Source organism: Staurois parvus, unplaced genomic scaffold, assembly GCF_062004578.1.
Source record: "Staurois parvus isolate SC_StPar_1 unplaced genomic scaffold, SC_StPar_1.0 ptg000010l, whole genome shotgun sequence".
NCBI classification, from domain to species: Eukaryota; Metazoa; Chordata; class Amphibia; order Anura; family Ranidae; genus Staurois; species Staurois parvus.
In genome coordinates this window covers 644,466-671,242 of record NW_028317806.1, presented here as the reverse complement: position 1 = coordinate 671,242, position 26,777 = coordinate 644,466, and the positions used below count along the sequence as shown (strand labels likewise).

General features: G+C 41.7%; 1 long non-coding RNA gene across 2 annotated transcripts in view; it reads left to right on the top strand.

The window, feature by feature from the left end:
- Positions 1-8,127: 8,127 nt before the first annotated feature.
- The window catches only part of LOC149474187 (uncharacterized), a 232,509-nt gene continuing 213,859 nt past the window's right edge, over positions 8,128-26,777 (top strand). For both annotated transcript variants that reach the window (XR_016311663.1, XR_016311664.1), the window contains exon 1: positions 8,128-8,222. This is a non-coding gene — a long non-coding RNA (uncharacterized LOC149474187). The remainder of the gene's footprint in view (positions 8,223-26,777) is intronic.

Genomic DNA, 26,777 nt, shown 5'->3' with positions numbered 1-26,777 from the left:
CCTCATGCTGCTGCCAGGTCCAGAGTGTGTCATGGGTCCCTGTACGGCCTCCCATTGCTGCTGTCTCCATTGCCACACTCTGCCATGTGCCACTTTCAGGTCTCCTCACACTGCTGGTGGGTTCCATTTTGTCATAGGGTGCTCTATGGCCTCCCATTGCTGCTGCCTCCACCCCCACACTGTGGCTCCACACTCTGGTTTTGGCCCGTGACTGTCCAAATGAGTGAAGTGTGCGGTGATTCTAAGATCGACGGCACTCATCTGCATGTCATACTGACTGACAGTATTATTTCTCTTCCCCAGCAGACTCCAAGGGCATTTAAATTAAAGGTACAGTTTTCTGCACTAATATAAAGGCTCTCTGAAGCCTAGAAACACCCTTTTTATAAGTTAAATTCGCAGCGAATATATTCGGCTCGAAGCGAATTTATTCGGCGAATTTGGCGAATCAGCCGAACCGAATTTTTGAATAATTCGCTCATCTCTAGCCATAATCATCACAGTTATGACAAATCACAGCTTGAACTATCTTGCTTTGCAAGTAATGAACTCTTGCACGATATTCTAATTTTTTGAGTTTCACCTGTATGTGTTGTGCTAATGCAGTGCTTCTCAACTTTATTTTTGAGACAAGGCACCCTTTAAAATGATGCACAATCTCGAGGCACCCCATTCTAAAATGTAAACAAATGCAGCAGAATCCACACACATAGGAAACCCAATCTTAGAGGTGATTTAATCTTCTATCGGAAATAAACATTTGCACACTGGTACTAGTATTCCAGTGTTTCTCTTCTCCCTCAGTTTCTCTCTCAGCTAACGTGACCCCAGTGCTGATACATGGAGAGGAGCAGAGGAGGGGTAAACAAGGATGCTATGCAGACCCCCTGATGTCCTCCTTATCAATGTCATTGATTGTTAGGACAATGGGGGGCTAGAAGTTTGTAATGGTGAACAATGAAAACCTGTGTCTTTGTGTAACTAAATGTCAGGCTTTATCCACCTGATGGCTTGTATACAATTTGTAGCCAATTTTTAGGCATTTTGCCAAGGCACCCCTGAAGAGAACTGAAGGCACCCTGGTTTAAAAAGGCTGTGTTAATGTATGTTAAAACGAGCATTGCGTTAAGACATGAAAGTCACTTAGTATGACCCCAACACACAGTACAGTAGGTGCCAATAGACCTGAACGTGTATGCCATGCATTGTGGTGTAATGCACTAGACAAAAAAGTACAGATTCTCTTTTGGTTCTGTTGCTCTGCCTTGGCAGCCAATTCTAAGTAAATAGCAGTGCACAGGAATGTACACAATACCAAATTTCAAAGACACCATGCCAACAGACCATTCATTTCAACAGCAATCTTCCCATAGGATTATGTGTGCATTTGCAGTATTTTATGCATGTTATTTACCTGTAAACGCCTCACTTGTGCAGACATCCAAAAGCCCTGGGGCTGCTACTGGGTATTGCCATCTTGGATGTGAGCAGTAGTCCCAGAAAACTCAGAGATGTCACTCAAGTGACAATAACAAATATTCCCTTTTGCTTCCCCCAGCAGCTACATAAAAATGTTATGCAGGGAGGGTAAAGTGTTACTAAATCCAGAACTCTGCATTCACTATATCTGTTCTCCCACAGCACTCACAACATGGAAATACAATTATTTTAGTAAATCTAAACTGCTAAATATCTTTTCTCATCAGCAGTATATAACAGTCTTGTTACTTCTATCAGTGTCCAGCTAAGCACTGGTTAAATCTTGTAGGAGGAGTTTTCATTCTGCTTTTGACTGTCTGCTTTTGGCTGTAAAACCCCTGACACTCTGCCTGGACAGTGCTGATTGGGCCTGTGTTGATCACATGCACCCTCCCAAAGAAAAAAAAACTCTCTAGCAATACACACTAAACTGAGTGTGTGCAGAGTAACTCCTAGAGCTCTATACTATCAGCAGATGGATTGGGGACTGTAGAAGGGGATGATCAGAAAAGACAGAATCAAACAGCCTTTTTACACAATGTGGAGGCTTAACCCTTTAGGTTTCACAGTGAGTATAACTAGCATGCTTTGCTGCATATACAGGCTGATTTCACTGTTGTGGGTTTAGTAACACTTTAAAGGAGGGTGAGGAGCTGGGCCAGCAAAGACAATAATTAGACACTTCTAAAAGAGGAAAGGACGCTGCTGTGCAAGAATGGAAGGGAATGTGCTAAGTGATTTACTCTTTTTAGAGTCAATTTTCTAGCAGGTTCAATAGAACATTGCAAATAAATAAAAAATAGTTTATGGAAAGGAAAACACTACAAGTGAGCATTTAAAATTACTTGATTTTTCTGTTCTTTGACCTGGATTTTTTAAATTGTGTGACGGGATCTCTTTAATATTTTGCTGTCTGGAACTTTGACAAAGTGGAAGTTTGACTAAGTGGTGAGTTAAAAACCGAAACTGTGAAGAATAAAATAAAACAGGAGCCTTCTAACCTGCAAGTAGCATCTTAAATTACCTGTAATGATAATATTGTAACTGGGATGGTGATTGTTAGCAAAATTGAATGTGTTGTACAAGGCACAGTGTGCTGCATGTATACAACAACTGAGCAACTGCTTCAGGATGAATTCCACTGCGACAGATGTGAGCGGGATGAGCCTATGAAAGCTTGCATTAGGGCCCTTTCACAAGGCGAACTCTGCCAAGTGGATCCACCTGCTCAGCAGGGATCTGTCCGCTTGTGTAGAGCAGACATGGACACAGCCAACTGCCTCATTGTTCTCTAACAGACCGTCTGTCCATTTACATACGACTATCATCTGATCCGCCAGATGGAAGGGGAACGGATCTCCATCTGTCTGTTTTCAATAGATCAGATGCAGGCAGGTGTAAATAGACACGATTGTTTACATCCACTTCCCCATAAAGAACAATGGTTGGTTCAATTGGCTCCACCTGAAAAATGGACAGGCGGACCCAATCGGTCCACCCATCTAAGGAGATCTGGAGGAGCAAATTGCAACACTGAACAGAACTAACAACTTTGAAAGGTGTCTTCTGCTCACTGAGCAGGTGGTTAATAGGGGTTGATGTGGAGGGTGGAGGAGTAATACAGGATCATCAGGTAGAAAGATGAGTTACTATAGTTACAGAAAGTGGCAGGGGCTCACAGAAAAGAAAGGCCAATTTTGGGTTTGAGCGCCCAAACAAATTTTCCAAGTTGGGTGAAGATGTGGAGTTGGCAAACTCAGAGGTGGCAGTCCTAGATGTCACTGCTACCTCTAACAGCCGGGAGAGCTGTCCATCTTGTAGAGGTGCTGAAAGTAGTGCAGGAAGCTCTTGAAAGTTGAGAGTGATAAAGGATTCTATAATCAGAAGGACTACTAAATATTTTGTCACCAGGCTCATCTCAACCAAATGGTTTGGTGCCTTCCTGCTGCCAGGGTTCATTATGTGGTGGACCAGGTTGACATAGTACTAGGAGGGGCTGGGCATGATCCAGCTTTCTTGGTTCATGTTGGAACCAATGACAGAATACATGGAAGATGGAGGCTCCTTAAGAGTCAATTTAAAGAACTAGGCTGCAAGTTGAAGGGAAGGACCTCCAGGGTGATATTCTCGGGAATATTGCCTGTGCCATGTGCAACACAGGAAAGACAAGGAGAGCTTAGAGAACTGAATGCATTTATTTAGACCTGGTGAAAGGGGGAAGGATTTGGGTTTCTAAAGTACTGAGCTGACACTGAATTGGGCGACAACCTATGTGCTAAAGATGGATTGCAACTAAATGTAAATGATTCTGCTGTGCTGGGGGAGAGGTTTATGGGAAGGCTGGAGGAGTATTTAAACTAGGATTGAGGGGGTAGGGTGGATTGGATTATAATGGGGCAGATAGGTTAGACAGGGGTCAGTCCCTAATGGTGGGTGGAATGGGGGAAGATGGGGGGAGGGCTATGGCAGGTGATAGGAAGGTTCCCATGTTACAAACAACCATTTAAAAGTATTGTATTATTTGTACTACAAAAAAAGCAAAACACAAGTGAATAATGTGACAATGAATTACAGTGTTTGTTCACCAATGCCAGAAGTCTCACAAGCAAAATAGGTGAGTTGGAAGCGTTGATGCATGAAAAGAACTACAATTTAATTAATATTGCTGAATCTTGGCTTCATTCTTCACATGGGCCTTTAATATTCCTGGCTATACTCTCTTTCGGAGAGACAGGGTAAAACGGATAAGTGGTGGTGTCTGTCTCTATGTGAGAAGTGATCTCAGAGCGAGTGTAAAAGAGGACCTAGTTGATAGTGGTGAAGTATTATGGGTGGAACTACATATAGGTGTGCGTACTATTTTAACTACCCTGAAATTCACTTAAGTAATGGCAATGCTGGAACAGTTAAAGAGTAAAAATCTATAAAGCTATTACAAGGCAATTTTTGGTACAGTTAAGCCAATGGCTCCCGCTGCTGTATCTGAGCCAATGAGGAGCATGAGAGCTGCTAGAGCCTCGGCTCTCGTGTACATCGCTGGATCGGGATCAGGCTCAAGGTATCTATTTCGGGGGGGAGCTGTGGGGGAAACTACATGCAGAAGGTTTTTTTACTTACTGCATAGAATGCATAGAATCGGGCGGACTGACAACTCATGGGGCCCCCGGGCAATTGGGGATCATGGGACCCCTTTGTTCTTGCCCAAACTCAAAAAAGCCTATAAAAAAAGTAACAGGGGCATCTCATGGGGCTCCCTACTGACCCTGGGCCCTCGGGCAGTGCCCGAGTTTCCAAATGGTCAGTCCACCCCTGCATAGAATGCAGTAAGGTAAAAAAAACCTTCTGCCTTTACAACCACCTTGATAATTCATACTCTGAATGGTCTAAGGTTATTAGTGGTGTACCCCAAGGTTCAGGGTTGGGACTCTTACTTTTTAATATTTATTTATTTCATATATATTTATAACTGATACACAGTCTGGGATTAAAAGTACCATTTCAGTAATTGCAGATGACACAAAGCTGTCCAGTGGAACAACGTCCTTACAGGTATTCTACAACTTCAAGCTGACCTGTTTAATTGGGAAAAGGAGGTTTAATGTTGATAAATGTAAGGTGATGCACTTGGGGGTGAAAAAAATATGCATGCATCTTACATACTAGGGGGAGTACAACTGGGGGAATCAGCGGTGGAAAAGGAACTGGGTGTTCTGGTAGATTGTAGATTTAAAGCGGTAGTAAATATTCTCCCTGCAAGTTTGGGGCATGATGTGTTAGTATGTATTGCACACTAGCATATTATGAAAGACGTACCTTAAAATGAGGCCTCCAGCAGCATGCTGTCACTGACGGGGCTCTATCATCACCTGTTCTTCCTTCCAGGGTCACGGACTCCTGTCGTTTAGTTGGCGAGCCATGATGATGTCACTCTTGCGCACTCTTGCGCATGCACAAGGTAGTCACAGCTGCACAACAAAGCTCTTAAGGGAAGGCATGAGTATGCCGTGCCTTCAGAGCACATGTGTTGTGACATCACCGGCTGTGGAAATGGTCTTAAACGGTGCCTTAAAGTGTACTTCTACCTTTGCAGATGAATTTGAAAAAACCCACTAAATGTTTGTTCTGTGTTCCTACGAACACAGCATAGCTACAAATGTTCATTTTCTGCACTCATACTTTGCAAACAGCCTCCCTCTCTAATTTTATTTTGGGCTAGTTTACACTAGGTGCAGTTCAGTGCACTTTTTTTCTGCATCAAAAATGCATGCACAGTGTTTTCTGTGTATTCCAATGACCCTAGTTCACACTAGTGCAGTCAGTTCCAGTCAGTTTCTGGTGCAGAAAAAAAAAGTAGAACATGCTGCATTTTTTCTGCACAGACCCATACTGGAACATGGCAAGCTGCATCACAACTGCACTGGACCTGCGTGTGGTGTGAATGGTAAGCAAAAACATATCCGGAATGCATACGGAGTGTCTTTTTGTAGTGTAACTGGCCCTTAGGGCCCTTTTAGGGCCAGTTCACACTACATGCATTTCAGTTGATTTTTTTCTGCATCCAAAACGCACAGAAAGTAGGTTATACGGCTGTCAATGTCATAGGTCACATCAGTGCTTGCAGTTCCAGTGTGTTCTATGCAGAAAAACAAAGTAGAACAAGCTGCATTTTTTCTACATAGAATTGTACTGGAATGCGGCAAAACACATCAAAAACACACTGGACCGCACCAAAAACGCACATGTCCCTATTTAAATGAAAGAAAAAGAGAGGGGAAAAAATTAACTGGATTGCGTCACAAACGCACTGAAACACTTTAAAAACGTGCATGCAAAAACGCATCCGGAACGCATCTGGACTGTATTTTTACCCTAGGTTCACATCTGGGTGGGTGGTGCTGCTGCGGTTCCGCACGAAAATCCGTGCAGCTGCACCACCCGCACAGAGAAATGTGGACCCGCGGGCGGGTGACAATAGTTTTAATGCCATGCCACCCGCACTGGAAAACGCAACCATACTGGGAACAGAGGTTCTTGTGCGGGCTGCGTTTTCAGAAGAAGTGCGGGGACTTCTCTGCATGTCACAGGCATGGGAGTCCATTCAAATGAATTGGCTATCGTGCCCACGCAAAACGCAGCACGCATATATGTGAACCGGGGGTTATATTGTAAAGCAGCCCTTACACTTTAGCATCCTAAGGGCTCGTTCACACTTGACTTTATTTCTAACTCTTGACAAACGCCCCTATAGCATTTGACAAGTGTTAGACAGGCATTTGTGAAGCATTTTTAACGCTCCGCAAATGCTCCCAAAACGCCCTATGCGTGGTTGATAGGCGTTTGCCAAGTGTTAAAACCGCACCACAAACTCCTATAATGAAGTTTAAATGGTATTAACGCTCCTCAAACGCCTCACAACCGCATCGTAACCTCACCGCAAATGCCAGCCAGGTGTTTGCGGAGCGGCACCACAGACTTGAATGGGAGGCTTCGACTCCTCCTGACTCGCCCAGAGGCGTCAGTTTTGCCACGACGCAACACTAACGCTTCCGTGTGAACAGCACTGCGTGCTGCCATGTACAGAATTTTCAGAGGCATTTGAGAAGCGTTAAAAGCGCTTCCCAAATGCCTGTCTGATGCCTGCTGACAAAGCTAGTGTGAACATAGCTTAATGCAGGCCATAGATGGGTCAAAAACCAGCTGTTTTTAAAAGAAAAAAAGAAAAAATCGGTCGTTCAATCGGCTGACGTTACCACCAATGGTAAAAAAAACCGGCCAATTTTTGTCCCATCTACGGCCGGCAAATATAATAGCGGAGCTCTCCGCAGGGAGCTCCGCTATTATATTTGACATGAAAAAGTATAGTGGTTGCAGCATTGTATCTATTTGTATCCATTTTGGATACAGATGATTTTATTCGGATACAAATGGATACATTGTTGCAACCACAATACTTTTTCATGTCAAATGTAATAGCGGACTTGAATTCTTATTCTTTTTCTCTTTCTTCTTTTTCTTCTTCTTCTTCTTTTTCTTCTTTTTTCTTCTTTTTCTTCCTCTTCTTTTTCTTGCAGGTCATGGCTCATGCGTAGATTTTTTTATCGGTAAAAAGATCGGCCGATTTGCCGATCATTGCCGTGAAAATCGGCCGATCGGCAACATCAGTCGATTTTTTTCCAACTTAACTGTAAAAAAAATGTGCCAAAATCCCGAAAAATGGCTGACCAATTAACCCACTAACGGTCCAAGAATCGGCCGATTTTAGACCCATCTATGGCCTGCTTAACATGCATGAATGATTATGCATTCAGGTGTGCTGCATTAAGGCAATCCATTCATGCAAAAAAATTATTCCTGCACCATTTTCAGCAAATCAGTAAAATGCACATTTTACCAAACGTTGCAGAAACTCATAGAAGTGACATCAGTTTTGATTGCAGTCCTCATCCTTCAAATCAATACATTCAGCATTTCCTTAGTCAATTAATTTTGAGCCAAATTCTAGATTGCAGCAACAGCCCGGCCAAAGTGAGATACCTAAGGATCAGGGAGAAGCAGCAGAGACTAAGTGCAATGTCCCATACGTCCTGCATTTCTACACAGGCTTCAATGCTGCATTTAACTGCATCGTGTCAAACCCCACCCCCTAAATATTCTTCCTGCAATAAAACCCCATCCAAGATCCTGACACAGCACACTGCAACATATAGAGAATCCAGCCTGCAGCACAGGAAGCTGATAGCATGGTAGGTCCAATCACCATATTATAGTATCTATACCGTATATGCATGCCAGTATTAATGTGCAACCTATACTTACCAGGGATAGGAGACTCAATTCATGTTCACTTTGAAAGCCTATGCATTGCTTTAATATCATATTCCAAATAACCCACGGTGCGGTGTGCTAACTGCAGTAACCCATAGCAACCAAACATTTGCAACAAATAAAGATATAGGATTATAATGGGTTAATGCACTTTTGCCTTCATTATCAGGCCAATATTTTGAGGGTGAATATGCTGCAAGGAGCTGGACTTACATGTATGCTTTTATTTATCTTCATATAATTATTGTATAGTAATGGTATATTTCTTCATTACGGTGACAGAGCAGGTTGCATGCAGGCCAATACCAATGGATGCGCTATATTTAAAATCCCATATGCTCTAATATGCCTGCTTAATTGGATTACTTTGAATTAATTGTTTGTTTTAATTAAATATTTCTTCAGACAGAGATGCTGGCGGCAGTAGCGTGCAAAACTTGTGCAAGTTTTGATGCTGTCTATTATTATTCCTAATCATGTTAAAAGACTGCAGTGAAAAGTTGCAGTGGCTTCATAATTGGAGGTCTCTGTTCAGCAAATATATATACATTAGATAGAATGACGTGTATTCTAAGAAAAGAAAAAGACAGTACATATACCGGTAATTGGACAAAATCAAGTCTATTTAAAATCCAATGTCAATTATGACTTCTACCTTGGCAATAGTATTTATTAACTACTTAGGTAGTGATTTGCTTGTTTCTTTCCTTATTTAGAGGGTGTATTTTTAGTACTTTGTTATATTTAGTGTGTGTGTGTGTATTTGTGTGTATTTGTGTGTGTATGTGTGTGTGTATATGTGTGTGTATGTGTGTGTGTATATGTGTGTGTGTGTATATGTGTGTGTATGTGTATGTATGTGTGTATGTGTGTGGTGTGTGTGTGTTTGTATGTGTGTGTATATGTATGTATGTGTGTGTGGTGTGTGTGTGTATGTATGTGTGTATGTGTGTGTATATGTATGTGTGTGTGTGTGTGTGTGTGTGTGTGTGTGTGTGTGTGTATGTGTGTATGTATGTGTGTGTATGTGGTGTGTGTGTGGTGTATGTGTATATGTATGTGTGTGTGGTGTGTGTGTTTTTAATTTTCTTTGTGTGTGTATTTGATCATCATTTGTGTAATGCCACTTTCAGTTTTTCAGTTCACATTTTTTCCTTTTTCATTCTATGAAAACAAAAATAATAATGAGGCTGCTGAATTCTTTTTGCCACAGAAACACTTGGTTCAAACAAGCCATTGTAGTCCTCAAGGTCTACTGAAAGCCCATTGCACCCTTACAAACTACCAAAAAATTCTTAATTTTGCCTTTCCTGTTGGCACCAATGTATGAAGCCATATTCTCCAATTTTTCACCAAAATTTCAAGGAAATGAAACAAAATGTCAATCATCCCCTAAACGGATGACATTTTGTTTGCTAAAGTACCATGTCTCACAGACAATTGAATGTTTCTTTTTTTCTGGGTTTTTTTTTGTTTGCATCTCAGTGCAGCTGATTTTTTTCAGACACTTCTGCATGCACTCACTCCAACATCAGTTGCACATCATTGCTCTGGGCCAGCTTCCTGGTAGTGACAACAGAGAAACATGCCTGTGCAATGTATGTCAGCATAGCTGCTTGTAGTCTCCAGCAGAGTGATCACAAGTCCATGTGACAGGGTGACAAAGCAGGAGCACAGTTAGGAGATGGTTGTCACACCATAACTGGCAGTGTCTGAATAAGGACATTTGTAGAAACACAGGCCTGGTTCATTACCTTAAAACATGGGATTTATTTATAAATTGTAAAATACTCACGAAGAAATGTAAAATCAGATCAAAATGGGAAGAATGTTGCAAGGGATGCAGAGTGGTTCAGGAACCCCTGTAGGTGGTCTGGTGGGGGACTGTGAACCTCTGGATAGCTGGTTCTGACGCGTTTCAAGGTTGTACCTCTTCCTCAGAGGCAGTGATACTGATATTGTGGAGTCCACAGTCCAGCGCAGGAGCACATGCATTCGGTTGCTTCATTCTTCTTTCCAGATTCGTAGAAGCATCACAAGGTATTTGCAGGACAGTGCAGCACATACTGTATAAAAACTAACAAAGTTAAACAAATCAGTGAATAAAACAAAATAGATGTGCCACAGGTGTAACAAACATATTAATAAACAATGAAGTCCTTCCAGTAAGAATATATAAAGTTGTGATGTCAATCATGACCAATAGTGCTCAATCCCACAAAGTGCTCTGTATCCAGTGCAAGGCCCTCCATCGCTATGCGCTCACCAGAAAGCTACTTGGTTAGTAGCATGTATATCATGAGGTCTATGTCATCCACATTCCAGCAACTTTACCAGTCAGATAAGGTCCTGAGGGAAAAAAGCTCACCACATGGAGCCCAGGGATTGATATATAGTGTAGTAGTTTTAATAATCATAAAAATATCCCATATAAAACATTCGACGTGGAACAAGCAATGGATCACATACCAAGATGGCCGCCACTCCGGGTCACGGACACGGCAGCGTGAGGTCAGCACATAGGCTCCACCCTGGGTTTAAGGACTTCATTGTCTATTAATATGTTTGTTACACCTGTGACACATCTCTTTTGTTTTATTCACTGATGTGTTTCACTTTGTTAGTTTTTATATGTGCTGCACTGTTCTGCATTTACCTTCATACTGAGATGTTGTCACTATCTTTTTGTGCCAGTTGCTTCCATATCTATAGCGCTCGCCGTTTATCTTTTGAGCATCACAAGGTATTGTTTTAACCTCCCTGGCGGTATGATTATTTCAGATTTTTGGTGCTGAAAGCGGTACTATTATTTTGCATGGAAATATGTAGTTTTTTTATTGTAGGCTGTAATATTTAGGAATAACTCACTGAAATCTGTCCGAACAAGAGTCTATTAAACATCCCGGGTATGATAAAATTTGAAACACAAAATCATAAATTATAAATTAATAAATAATCATAAAAAATAATAATATAATAATAATACATTTCATTCAATAATATAATCAAACCAAAAACACTGAAATTTGAAATATAGAGCCAAGTTCGCACATCACTGAGCAAAGTCGCAAAATCGTTTTCAGTGTCTGATGACGAATTTCTCCACGAATCATTATCACTCAATTCTGCAAGTGGTTCTGATTTACTATCGCTGTTCTCTAGCCGGTCTAAAACCGCTTTTGACCTAAAAGGGATGCTTTTTGGACGCCATGGACTTTTCTAAGTTTCCAGGCAGAAAGAACAGTCAAAATGCAGACAGGGGACAGGACAAAGCACTAGGGACAAAATTTATGTGAAATGGTTTGAAACAGCAATGTTTTACTATGTAAAATTTGTTTTGAAAAAAATGAAATTTTTTTAAAATTTTCAAATTTCCCGCCGCCGCCAGCGCTCGTACATCCCGACGTCACAGGGACCGGAACACAGAAGCCGGATGCCGGCATCAGCCGGAGGAGATGGCCGGGGATGCTGCAGGGGACACATCGCGGGAGCGAAGGACAAGGTAAGTGCTGGAGGGACTCCCTATGCAGCGCCGCATGGTAAGCCCGAGTGTAGCTCGGGGTTACCGCTTTTGGTACAGAAACTTTACCCCGAGCTACACTCAGGAATACCGCCAGGGAGGTTAATAAAAAATCAACAGACAGCAAAAACAGCAGAAAAAAAAGCAAATTAAACTGTCTAACCATTTGCATTAATAAAAAGCTTTTAGATGCACAAAATATGCAAATATATGACTGATGGGAATGTACAATATATATGTAAAGAGCTGCGTAAATTGACGGCGCAATATAAGTACCTGAAATAAATCAAATAATAAATAACCACACTGTGCTTCCTAGTTTTTGTCTAAGAGAGCCTCCATGTTGGAGCATATATAGCAATGGATAAATTAAGGGCACATATGCCTGAAGCTCAGCCTGAGCCTGGGATATGCACATCACATATAACAGGAGGCTTAGCACTTCATTCAGAAAGGAGGAGGGTCGGGTCTAATGCTGCATCATCAGGAGACACGCTGGCTGAACCACGAAGAGCCGGTGGCCTCTTGATGATGCCACAATCAACATGGTGGCACTGGACCAAGAGGTGGATGAATAAAAGAGGATTTTATCAGGACAATGCAGGATGGGTAAGTTTTAGAAATGTGCCACCCGGACCACCCAGTAAGTATAGGAGGGGGGCAAGGTGGTCAAAGATCCTCTTTAAAGTAAGCTGCACATAGAAAGGCTTTGCATAAAACAAACAAAACTTTTTTTTTACTCCCTGTGGCTTCTGGTGTGTCACTGCACCTTTAAAAATGTACTCTGAGGGACTGCTTGAGGCAGCCATGATCATGGTTTTTCCATAGGAAAGAACACTTTGCACATGTGCAGTATAAGGCCATTTTTCTGAAGGGTGTGTGGCTCAGAGCAGGACTGCATAGTGAAGATCACTAAATGGGGATGGAAGGTACAACATGAAAAGATTAGGCAGACAGCACTCCGAGTCATAGGGGGAATAATTTAACCAAAATAATCTTTAGAAAAATTACAATTGTACTTTAGATCTTATATGAAATGTTAGTGAATAACTATTTTCTGTAAGAAATGATCGCATGATTTATAGGTTATATATAGGTTCAGTCATGCCCAAGTGTGTCATGGGTCTTTGTTATGTCCTGGTCCCACGTGGGGATTCCCATACATGACAGATTCCACGGCAGGTTACCTTGCAGAATGGGTTGAACTATGCACCTGCAGACATATTGTTGGGTCCCTGCAATATAAAGGCAAGAAAGAAGGAAGTGACGGGACTGTTTACACTAACAATTTACACAAACCATTCTTCTCCTTGCCTGAATTGTAATGTAGTGTCAAAAAGGGCATAAAACTCTCCTAAATATAAAAAGTAAAAGGCAAGTTCACTTTGAGCGTTACCATTCTGCTACATCACTTAAAAGTCGCATTATTGTTAGATCATTTAAGTAAAAAAGGTATAATGTGAGGATGTTGCTGAAACAAAAAAAAAAATTTTCTGGAACCCAAAGGGATTTGTGGAGAAAAAGACCTGGGCTCTCAAGTGGCTAAAAAAATGGCTTTTGTTTAGGGGGTATTTTTTTTTCTTTTTTGCTGAAAAGCATCCCTGTAAATTTTTTTCTCATTTTATGAGTGGAATTCGGGGTTTTAATTTCTTCTTTCTTCTTTAATTTTTTCCATTTTAATTTTATGTTGATAGGGCCTTTTTAAGTTTGGGGTGTTAAAAGCACAGCATTCCCTTGTTACAGATCATCTGTTGTTGAATATGCCTTTTGTTGGAAGCCTCAACACGTTTGAAACAGAAAAAAAAATGCAAGAGCAGCGTACACCGAAATACCTTGAATTATGTTATTACATGCCTGGCAAAGGGGTCCTGCTTGGCCCTGAAATTTTGGACCCTACTGCTGTGATATGATCTTCTCAATAAACAATTGGACATTATTTGCTAAACCCTCTTATCCTGATAGTAAAAATAAAAGTTAGGCACTGGTTAGACCTATTATCTCTGATTAAAAATGTGTTTTTACACTGCTATATCTTCTGCAGTGTATTAATTTCATGCAGTAATACCAAGCCTGTGCTCTTTGTCTTCAGTAAATGTTGGCCTAAACTTGTTCATTAAAACAGCAGACAGGAGTTCTTCCCACCCGTGACCCGCTGTCACAATTTGAAAACAGTGACCATGCAGGGCTCCGTCCACAAGACCACATAATTTATTCACCATTTCCTGTGAATAGCCTGAATAGACTACAAGTACCGTCAGCCATAGCAGCTGATGACTTGTAGTTCTCAATGAACTACGAGCGTGCTGGTGAGCGCTCTTGTAGTTCATTGATCTTCCTGCTCTCCACTAACTGCCTGTACATATAGGAGATACAGGGTGACAGCTATCCTGAGAGTCTGCAGGAGCCTGACCTTGCATCTGCTGATTGAAGGTGCAATGCTCTCTGGGCTCCTTAGAAAAAAAATTTAAAATGCAAAAAATGTTACATAGTTACATAGTTTGTCTGGCTGAAAAAAGACAAAAGTCCATCCAGTTCAACCAAAAAAAAGTTATAATCGTATACCCACAGTTGATCCAGAGGAAGGCAAAAAACCGAGCAAAGCATGATCCAATTTGCTCCTGCAGGGGGAAAAATCCCTTCCTGATCCCCCGAGAGGCCACACCTCTCGGATATTCCCTGGATCAACTTTACCTATAAATGGTAGTAACCAGTTATATTCTGTGTATCCAAGAAATAATCCAGGCCTTTTTTAAAGCAATCCATTGAGGTGGCCAGAACCAACTCTTGAGGGAGTCTATTAAACATTTTCACAGCTCTTACTGTGAAGAAAGCTTTCTGTATTTGGAGATTACATTTTTTCCTCCAGACGTAAAGAGTGCCCCCTTGTCCTCTGTGATGACCTCAGGGTGAATAGCTCTACACCGAGTTCACTATATCAACCACTGATATATTTATACATGTTGATCATATTCCCCTTAATCTCCTCTTCTCAAGAGAGAATAAATTCAGTTCCTTTCCTCATAGCTGAGCTCCTCCATGCCTCTTATCAGTTTAGTTGCCCTTCTCTGTACTTTCTCCAGTTCCCCAATGTTCTTTTTGTGAATTGGTGCCAAAAACTGAACTGCATATTCCAGATGAGGCATTACAAATGACTTGTACAGGGGTAACATGATACCTCTCTCTCTCTGGAGTCTATACCTCTTTTAATACAAGAGAGGATTTTGCTTGCGTTAGAAACTGCAGCTTGGCATTGCATGCCATTATTAAGCTTGTGATCTTCCAGAACTCCCAGATCCTTCTCCACCATTGATTCCCCCAGTTGTACCCCCCCTAGTATGTATGATGTATGCATATTCTTAGCCCTCAAGTACATAACCTTCCATTTATCAACATTAAACTTCATTTGCCACATAGTTGCCCAATTACACAGTGCATTGAGGTCGGCTTGTGAAATGGTATTTTTAATCCCAGACCCTATATTGTTTATAAATATATTAAAAAGTAAGGGTCCCAACACTGAACCTTGGGGTACACCACTGACAACCCTAGACCATTCAGAGTATGAATCATTAACCACTACCCTCTGAATACGATCTTTTAGCCAGTTTTCTATCCATTTACATACAGATTTTTCCAAGCCCGTAGACTTTACCTTACACATTAGCTGTGTGTGGGGAACTGTGTCAAACGCTTTTGCAAAATCCAAGTATACAACGTCCACCGCCACCCCTCTGTCCAAGGTTTTGCTCACCTCCTCATAAAAAGAAATCAGATTTGATTGACAACTTCTATCTTTCATGAATCCATGCTGTCTGTTGCTTAAAATATTTTTTTCCAGCGAGAACTCATCTTTGTGGTCTTTTATTAAACTCTCCTGTATCTTCCCAACTATAGATGATAACCGCTTCCCGACCTCCCTATATAATACTGCTACAGGGCGGCACAGGTGTGCAAAATCACCGGGTGATCACCTGGTCAGTCATCGGGTGATAACTGAGCATCTCCAATGCCCTGTCAGCTCGGGCACACTGCTCGGGATGGCTGTGCACAGCACAGCTATCCCAATCAGTGTGCTTACAGTGAAGTACACACCTCCCGCCCCCTAGTAAAACACTCCCTACATATAGTTAACCCTTTGATCACCTGTCATGTTAACCCCTTCCTGACCAGTGTCATTAGTACAGTGTCAGTGCTTTTTTTTAGCACTGATCACTGTATTGGTGTCACTGGGGATGTCATTGACACCAAGTTAGTTCCCCCCCAGCTCAGAATGTCCACCGCAGTATCTATACCGCCATTTGTAAATGCTATAATGTTCAGATAAACCAATTAATTTACATTAATTGGATTTTTTTTTAGCATGTAGCAGAATACATTTTGGCCTAAATTTATGACACACTAGCGTTTTTTGTTTTTTAGGTTCAAAAAACTACAACCCCTAGACTGATTATTGGAGTAATGGGCGTAAGTTGTGTGCAACTGGCTATAGGAAATGCAGTGTGCTTGGCTGCGGGAGAAAATCTAGGGGAAAGCTTACGCAAGATAGATGTGGCTCCTCTGGGGGTAGCGCTACATACCCATACACCTCCTATGGATTTTGATGGGTGACATACCCCACCACACCCTAGGACCAGCACTGAAAGCTGCCATTTTGTTAGTGGCTAACCAATCAAATTGTAAGAAAAGATCGCTTTTATTTCAGTGCCCGACAGATGTTACAAAATATCCACAAATGGCAATACCACCACCAACAGTGGTGTAAGATGTTTTCTGTTGGGTGGTCCCAGGGCTTTCACCCTGATCTTGCCTTCACTACCTAGTGAGTTACTGACCTGGAACAAGCAGAAAGACTTTGAAGTTTAAACTCTTATCCTGTATGCTTGTCAAAAGGTCAGTGACAGCTTTAAAAAGATAAATTAGTGCATCATCTAAGAGAAATTGTTCTGATTGGATTACTTTCAGGATTATGTCTACACTACTGCATTCAGAGCCGTCTTTAACGCGGGCAAAAGGGGCAGCTGCCCAGGGCCCAGTCATTGTTGTAGGGCCCAAAGCAGCTGCCCCCTGAGCCAGCGCTGCCCCCAGGGTTTTTTCTTCAGCCTTAATTCTGCCCCTGCTCACTTCTCTCACTTGCAAATACAGAAGCACTGCTCCTCTCCTGGCGGCCGCTCAGAACCCTCCCCGATCTACACATCAATCTCTATAGGAGAGCAGAGGAGGGAGAAGGTGGAGAATCCAAACAGGCAAAAGCTCCTCCTCCCCAGCAGCCTGCACAGACACACTAAGTATTCCCCTGCAGCCCCACTCAAACCTGCACTCCTTACATAGAGCACCCCTCAACCCTGCACTCCATATATAGCACACCCCTCAATCCAGCAATTCGTACATAGCGCGCCCCTCAACCCTGCACTCCATACATAGTGCACCCCTGAACCCTGCACTCCATACACAGAGCACCCCTCAACGCTGCACTGCGTACATAGCGCACCCCTCAATCCTGCACTTCATACATAGTGCACCCCTCAATCCTGCACTTTGTGCATAGCGCATCTCTCAACCCTGCACTGCATACATTGCACACTCCTCAATCCTGCACTCCATACACAGCGCAACCCTGAACTCTGTACACAGCGCACCCCTCAGCCCTGCACCTCGTACAAAGCACACCCCTCAACTCTGCAGTCTGTATGTATTGCCTCCTTCAACCCTGCACTCTTTATGTACCCTGGCAGCCCATCCTCAGAGATGCTGCTCACATTGGGCTCTGTTCCTACCTGCACTCAGTCAACCTTCATAGTTGTGTGTTCTCTGCTATGCTCATTGCTAGTAACAAGTTCTAGAATTTTCTTTCTTGCCCCTTCACAGTCTTTGGTGTGCAGAAAGGGAGGACAGTGTGTGCTGTAACCTTTAGCAACCAATCAGTGAGCTGTAATGATGTGCAGTAACCTCTAGCAACCAATTAGTGAGCAGTTATAATGTACAGTAATCTCTAGCAACCAATCAGTGAGAAGTAATGATCTTTTGTAATCTCTATCAACCAATCAAGTGAGCAATAATAATGTGCAGTAACCTCTAACAACCAATCAGTTCACAGTAATGATGTGCAGTAACCTCTAGCAACCAACCAGTGAGTGGTAATGATGTGCAGTAACCTCTAAGAACCAGCAGTAATAATGTGCAGTAACCTCTAACAGCCAATGAGCATATAGAAATTATGTGCTGTAAGCTCTAGCAACTGATCAGTGAGCCAAAATGCGTGCTGTAACCTATAGGAACCAGTAAGTGAGCAGTAATGGTATGCTGCAACTTCTGGCAATCAATTGCTGCCTGATTTGCTGAAGTAAACTGATTTTTAGTCTAGCTGCTATTTATTGTATGTCTCAGAGTGGGGGGCTGGCGGCTAGGGGGGCCCAAAAATAATGTTTGCCCAGGGTACAATCAATATTAATGATGGCCCTGACTGCATTGTATAAAGACTGAGACTATAATATGAGTATCACTGTAACTGGTGAGGGTCAAGGCTTTGCAGGCCTGTTAAAAGTTATGTCCATTCAGGACTTGTGACAAACATCCACTCTATTTTGGAGAAGCAGACATGCAGTCTGGAGTTAGGGATCACTGACTTCAAAGATAAACGATGGGATTTGTTCCAAGGCTTCAGATAGAACAACAGCCATCTGATAAGAGAGATGTGGGATGAGCTCTGCAGAGATAAAAATGATAACGAGGGGTGGCTCAAGACAATTTTTCTGTTGGTAGTTTAGGTGGGGGAACTACGTTTCTGATCCTTAATCTCTTATTATAATTAAAGCAGACGTACTGTAATGAGAAATGTTTATTCAGGAAATAAAAAATGCAATGTTATATAGAAATCATTCACAGTGCAATAAGAACACACTGTAGCCACCTGGATTGTAGTGTGCTACCTTTCTCTCTTTGCTTTGATATGGTTTCGATAAAATAGGGCCTGTGGGGTACATTGAATAGATATGGGAGTGAAGTAAGTCCAATTGTTGGTGTCACTGTCAGCATTCATAATCTATAGCATGTGTAAAGGATAGCAATAACCCCTAGCATTGGTGACAATGCCAGCAATGATAACCTCCAGCAAGTGTCAGGACCAGCAATGAACCCCAACAACCCACAGCAATAAACCCCATCAAGTGTCAGGGAAAGCAATAAACCCCATCAAGTGTCATGGAAAGCAATAAACCCCAGCAATAACCCCCAGTAATAAACCCAAGCAATAACCCCCAACCTTTCCAACACGTGTTCTGTTGTTTTACTTACCTGAACGTCAGCTAAACTACATCTCTCCCATTCTATCGCCAGAACTAATATTTATCTGTCTGGCAGGAGAGCACTCCCCCATCACAGCAAAACAGCACAATTGCAGGCAGTGTGCTGGAACACATGGCATTCCTGGCACATTTTTCTGCTAAGGGGAGCCTGATGGTGGCTGCTGATAGATATGATAGCACTGCTGATAGCATAAATACAGAAGTGGGTTAGGCTTCATGCACACTAGCATTATTTTTTTTTGGGGGGGGGGTTATGTTCAAAAAATGCTGCGAAAAACGGTGGATAAAAAACGCTGGTAGCGTGTAGTAGTGTTAGCTAGAAAAAAGCTCTTAGGAGCATTTTAGTAGCAATTAGCAGTGTTTAGGAACATTTAGCATTTTTTCTGCTGGAAAAATGCATAGAAAAATGTTCTTTCTGCTTGTAGATGCTGGAGCTCAAAAAATGCTAATAGCCTAAAATAGTGTGCATGGACACATAGAATAACACTATTTAGTTTCTAGGAGAAGAAAAAAATGTGCTGATGATAGCTTCTAGGAGCTTAAAAAACACTAGTGTGCATGGAGCCTTAAAGTGGTAATACACGATTAGAAAATCGACCGATTGGTTATCCGACTACAGAGACGCGTTCGTTCATTGGTCGAAATTGTGGTTCACATTAACCAATCTAAAAAAATTGTTTGTCGGGCAATACGTAGTGTTGACGTCTTCCGTACAAGTGGAAGTGATGCGGTGTGCGTGTGACCTTGTAGCCACACCCTTCTGGCCAGAACGAGCGATATACACAACAATTACCAGCAATGAGTATAATATAGTTTATTACATGACCTATATACATAAATAGTGATACATAAAATATAATCTGCAGAATTCTGGTTTCATTATCTCATTAGGCCAATCTACTTTTAACAATTGGATTTTTCATTCATGTTTACGAAGATTCCTTGGACATAAACATCCGGGTCATCTTCTGTTTCCGCTCATGCGTGACAGCGCTTGATAGATTGTTTTCATACGACCGCATAGAAAATCGATCGTTCGTATGCGAAACGACAAAATTTTCACTGTTATTCTACCGGATTTTTTAGTTCACAATATCGTTATCGGTTAAAACATCCTGCTCATCAACGAAGAGAAAATCGTTCGATAAATGGTTCCACTAAATTTTTTGTACGATTTTCTTATTGTGTGTACGGGGCATTATGCATTCACAGAGTCAAATTACTTTTCTTACCTTAACATTGCCTTAATTAGACTAGATTCCTAGTCTCCCATCTGTCCTTTCAGCCCCAAATCCAATCACTGTCCAAATCTTGTAGACTTCACCTCCGCAACATCTCCAAGATACGCCTGTTCTTAAAGCGGAGTTCCACTCACTCTGTAAAAAAATAAAAGTCAGCAGCTATAAAAACTGTAGCTGCTGACTTTTAAAAAAACAGCCACTCACCTGTCCCACGATCCCACAGTGCCCCCACCGCAGCCCGTTTCACCGGCTGTCCTGTATTCCAGGCGCCGGCATCTTCAGTGTGGGCACCTGGCTGTGACAGCTTGCAGCTTCACAGCCGGGTGCCCACTGCACACGTGCAAGTAGCACTGCATTTCCTGAATGGTCCTGTCGTCTTCTGGGATCTGTCACATGTCCCACAAGACTACGGGGAGGGAGGGTAGGAGGACAACTTCCGCTTCCGATCACACCGGAAGTGGGAGCGGGTACCTGTCAATTTCGGGTACTCGCTCCCCAAAGATGCCAATCCTTAATGGGGAGCGGGGGACCAATCTTTAAAGCGGAACTTCCCCTTTTGGGTGGAACTCTGTTTTAACCTCGGAAACTACTAAGCAACTTATTCACTCCCTGGTTATCTCTCGCCTTGACTACTGTAACTCCCTCCTCAATGGCCTGCCTAATCGCAGGCTATCCCCTCTTCAGTCTTAATGAATGCTGCTGCCAGACTTACCCACCTTAATAAACGTTCTGTATCTTCCACCATTCTCTGCCAATCCCTCCACTGGCTTCCCATTGCCCAACAGATAAAATTCAAAACATTAACAATAACATATAAAGCCATTTATAACTCTGCCACCAATTACATCACCGATCTTGTCTCCAAATACCACCCAAACCGTACTCTCCGCTCCTCGCACGACCTCCTGCTCTCTAGCTCCCTTGTCTCCTCCTCCCATGCTCATCTCCAGGACTTTTCCAGAGCTTCCCCATCCTCTGGAACTCTCTACCCCAATTTATCAGACTATCGCCTACTCTGCTCACTTTTAGGCAATCTCTGAAAACCTATCTCTTCAGGGAAGCCTATTCTGCCTTCAGCTCATAATGGAATCTTCTATTCCTCCTACCAGTCCATGCCACACACAGTTATTACCTTTTGTACCACTAGATTGTAAGCTCCAATCCCTCTTGTATTGAACTGTATTGTTACTGTATTGTCTCCCATTATATTGTAAAGCGCTGAGCAAACTGTTGGCACTATATAAATCCTGTATAATAATAATAATTAGGGGACATCAACATAATTCAAAGCCTGCAATGTGTTAGTAGGGCTGTCCACTGCCCCTTATCTATAGGGGGATCAGATCATCCCAGTATTGAGGACTATATATGAAATTATACAAGGGGATCAGAGCAGATTTATATATAAACACTACTAGTAGTTTTTGTGTATATTCATGAAAATCTCCAATTCCTTGCAGTGAAAAGTTTACTGCTGAATAGAACTGCATGGTGTGCAATAACTAATTTGTTATTTATGAAAACAGTACTTTAGAAATTATTATGTGGTGGAAAATGTAGAAGTTAAATTTACCCCATTATAAATCCTTTGAAAGGCCAGCCTGTTAATATGTGCAGTACAGAGCTTGTGGACTTGTCTTTAGTATTCTCAGATAACATAAGTGCTCTGAGAGCATTTTTACTTATTCCTATAATTAATCCCATTGCAGCTGTTCAAAAGTAACACTCAGATAACTTTTATCTACTTAGATGAATCCGAAAAGCTTGCAACAGGCTAGAAATGATGAATTCTACCTTGGCAGAACAATTCGGATTTGTGCTGTGGTCTCCCTCTAGTGGCTTCAGTAGTAAATGGCAACTTTATTAACTGGCTTATTACAACCAATGTTGCACAGTTTTTGGAGTTGAAAGGATAAGTTCACCTTTGGGAACATGTTACATGTTCCACCCTGAAATCGGGTGGAACATGTAACATGTTCCCAATGCTGCTCCCGCTACCTGATTCCCCCCCTTGTGGCAGCAGTACAAGCTGTAATTTTTTGAAAACAGTGCAGTTGTGCGGGGCTTCAACGTATAGTATATATTTGTTAGTAAGTGGTTTACCGGGGTTATGGCTGAAGCTAACAGCCATAATCCTTTTTTTTTTCCAGCCAGCGACTGGCTTTCCCATTAAAGCAGTTCTAGCGGCTATTGAACTGTTGGATTGCTTTCAGAAGCTTGGGGAGGCAACGTTATCCCCCCCACACACACACACACACACACACACACACACACACACACACACACACACACACACACACACACACACACACACACACACACACACACACACACACACACACACACACACACACACACACACACACACACACACACACACACACACACACACACACACACACACACACACACACACACACACACACACACACACACACACACACACACACACACACACACACACACACACACACACACACACACACACACACACACACACACACACACACACACACACACGCCACTTGCGCTTGCTGGTGTTTCTCAGACTGATGAGTCTCACCAGCGGGCCTGAGAAACTATTCAATGGGCCGCGCCACAGGCCATAGGGGCGATCAGAGACCAAATAGTCTCTGAACACCTCTATGGCCTTAGAGGACTGCAGCAACATCATGACATCACATCCGATTCCAGCACCTCGTAAACAAAGGTCTTTTTTTCTTTCTTTTTTTTTGTAAAGCAAAAAATCACATTTTGTTTTTAATCTTTTGCTTTTAAAGGTAGAGGAGAGATTTGATCTTATTTAGATCCCTCCATAAAGAGGACATGTCATCCATTATTTCTATTATATGTTTACATTCCTTGTAATAGGAATAAAAGTGATCAGAAAAGAAGAAATAAATTAAAGGGACAGTGTAAAAATACAAAATAAAATAAATAAGGAACGTGCAAAAGTGACTGCATACATAGACCACGCCCACATATGTAAACAGTGTTCAAACCAAACATGTGACGTATCACCATGGATGTCAGAGCGAAATCAATACATCAATAAATATACCTCCTCTGTAACTCTAAACAGGTAACCTGTAAAAAAATTTTAAAGCATCGCCTATGGAGATTTTTTAAGTATCATAGTTTGTCAGCATTCCACGAGCATGCACAATTTTTAAGTGTGACATGTTGGGTATCTATTTACTCGGCTTAACATCATCTTTTATATATTTCTCAAAAAGTGGGTTATCTATTGTTTTTTTTCCATTACCATTCATTATAGTGTATTTGTCCAAAACAATTTTGTTTGAAAAACCACTGTAGAAATATTACATTACTGTATATATATTGCAATGACAGCCATTTTATTCTTTTGGGTCTCTGCAAAAAAAAAAAATATATATATATATTGTTTGGGGCTTCTAAGTAATTTTCTAGCAAAAAATACTGAATTAAACTTCTTGTAAACAAAAAGTGCCAGAAATGGCCTACAGCTGAATCTGGCAACTTAAAGTGACCTTCCAGTAATTTCACAAGTCTGTACGAATAAATTCCTGAAATGTCACTATATGCAGCAAGAGCATATCTTTCGAGAAGGTTGTAACCTTTTAAAAATCTGGGACTATGTCATTAGTCTGCTACAGGCAGGAGGAAGCAATAACTTGGTCTCCTGTCCCCAGTGATTGAACAGCAACATTGTGACTTTGTAGCAAATCAGGCTGTAATAGCTAGTAAAATCTGTGTCAGATGTTTGAGAAAACAGCCAATAACTGCTGAGACACCAGGATATACATAACTGTGTCATATCTGATCCAGCATCTCAGTCCTGGAAGTACATGCTTACCCTGGATGATACCTGAACAATGATGGCACTGAGCTTTTGGAGAGAAAAGCAGATCAAGGCATTGTCAGGTGAATTACTGTGAACTGTGAGAAAGGTAAAAAATACCATTGTTATAGTAACACCTTACTTGTAAGTACACCATACCACGCATGTATTTACTGTAACGTGTAGCATGTACGTACACTTGATATGTGCGGCTCTGTTTACATTATGCAGAGATTTCAAGCAGGCAGGTAAGTGTATTTTAGTGCAGAAAAGACCATGCATGTCTCTAATGCCATAAAAAGCCTTTTCATTGGTAAGGAATTACAATATGTGTTCAGTTCCACTTTAAACTGGAGTGTGCCAAGACTACATTTAGTGTTTGCAGCTAGACTATAGGCAGCCTGAGCTTTGTTTATGTTATCTGGGATCTTTGGGTTTATTCTAGCTCCAAAGTCATTGTTTGTTGCTGCATGCAAATGAAGAATGTTCTCAATAAATTAAGAGAGAAAATTCAGTTTATTGGATTATGAATATTAATTCTGCCCTGGCCAAGTACTGAGAGGACTGGAGAGGAGGATCAATATACGGAGAGTCTAGTCCTTGTCTTCAAGGTCTGCTGTCTGTAACTGTAGAGAGGTTCAGCATTTGCCTTCCAGGCCCTGGGCTTGAAGGTTGACACATGCATACTTCCCAACAGTCCCGGATTGGGTGGGACTTGAGAGAGAGCATGCAGCTGTCAACTCCAACCTCTGATGTCAGGGATGGGCAGGGCCAATATGCGTTTCAGGGGCTCCGCCTCCTTCGTCAAGCAAGCACTGCATAGACAAACAGCCGGCATTTATACATTGCTGGCCAGGCAAGATGGTGACAAGGGGCAGGACCAATTATAAACCTGAATTATACACTACTGCAGGTGCGCATGCAGTAGTTCCAATTGGTCCTGCCCCTTGCCATCCTTTACCCGGTTGGCACTATATAAATGCCAGCTGTTTCCCTATAAATGGGTTGTTTTTAAAAGCGGGTGGAGCCACTGAAATGCATGTTGGCCTCGAGCATCAATGACATCACAGGTTGGACTTGACAGCTCACTCTCTCTCTCATTGCAGCTGTATCCCTTCCGGCTTGTTCTCCAATCCCTGGCCAATCCCTGGCTGTGCTGGATGTTCACACTGCTGTAGGTCCTGTTCGGGTGCACTTATTTGTTGTCCATCTGCCTGCATTCTTGCCTCAGCTCCTGTATGCTGTTAGTCAAGATTTTAGAACATAAGTGTATGTTTAATTGGTGTCTTTTCAATCTAACTAACTTCTGCTCCTTGCACTCTGTACGTAATGTACATAATGTATGTACATGGCCTGTAAGAGGTGTCTGAAGAATCCTAATCTGGTCAGTGACAGAGGATGAATATGCTTAAAGGCCCTATCTTGGCCTACAGATTTCACATTAGGAAAGAGATACTAGAAGATATTGCTGACTAAAGGGATTGCTGCCATTTTGGATACCCTGTATACCTAGTCCTCTTTCCCTAGACAAATGAGCCAATAAATGTTGCAAAATATGGTAGGAGTCCTCAAAGTCTTTCGGTTGCCTTGAGAGGGTTGGTGAGTTGTTGGGTGCAACTACAGGGCTTTAAGGGAAAGCAGCAGAGCCTATGAAAATCCAGCAACTCCTTTGTGGGTCATTACTACATGCAAGATTTGGGATCTTTATCGTTCTTAGGATCTCTGTGGTGCTGTGGGTAAAAGTAAGGTAAGTATATTCTCTAACTTTCCAAAAAAATGTATATATACAAAAATATACAGTATCCCTTACCATTAGGCACAGAAGGCCTGTGCCTGTAGGCGTAAGAGGCTTTTACATGAATAGTTATAAGTCGCACCCATAATGTGTGCAATTAAAAGACGCTTTCCAGTCTGGTTGTGTGATGATTTTTTTTTTATATTCTAAGTTTATTTTCAAGTTGATATTGGTTGTAGGGTCATTTTAAAGATTATTGTTCCTGGGAGATATGAGAAGACTGTCAGTTTTGAATAATCTGAAAAATTACCTGGTTCTTCAATAGACTGAGTAAACTGTAAATTATTAATTTCAAGCAAGTATACAGATCAGAACTTCTGAACACACTGCCTACAAGTGTCTGTCCCAAAAAAACAGTACTGATGTCAGACAACTAATCAAAAAAATCTCTGTATGCTACCAAAAACTACACTCAAAAAAATATATACATTTAAAAGCTGTAACATACAGCAGTGACGTGTTCCCACACCCATACCAACAACCAACTAGAAGTAGTGATGCTCTGCTCTCAGTAATGTACAGTGTTCAGCATAAACACACCCCTTTTGAAAAGTAAGATTTTAATCAATATCTCAATGAACACAAGAACAATTTCCAAAATTTTGATAAAACTGAGTTTTATAGAACTTTTGTTTAGCTCATTACATGAAAGTAAGGTTAATAATATAACTTAGATTACAAAATCTTGTTTTACTCAAATTAGTTGATGCAAAAATGAATACACCCCACAACAAAAAGTACTCCATCTAGTATTTTGTATGACCTCTATGATCTGTAAGCACAGCACCAAGTC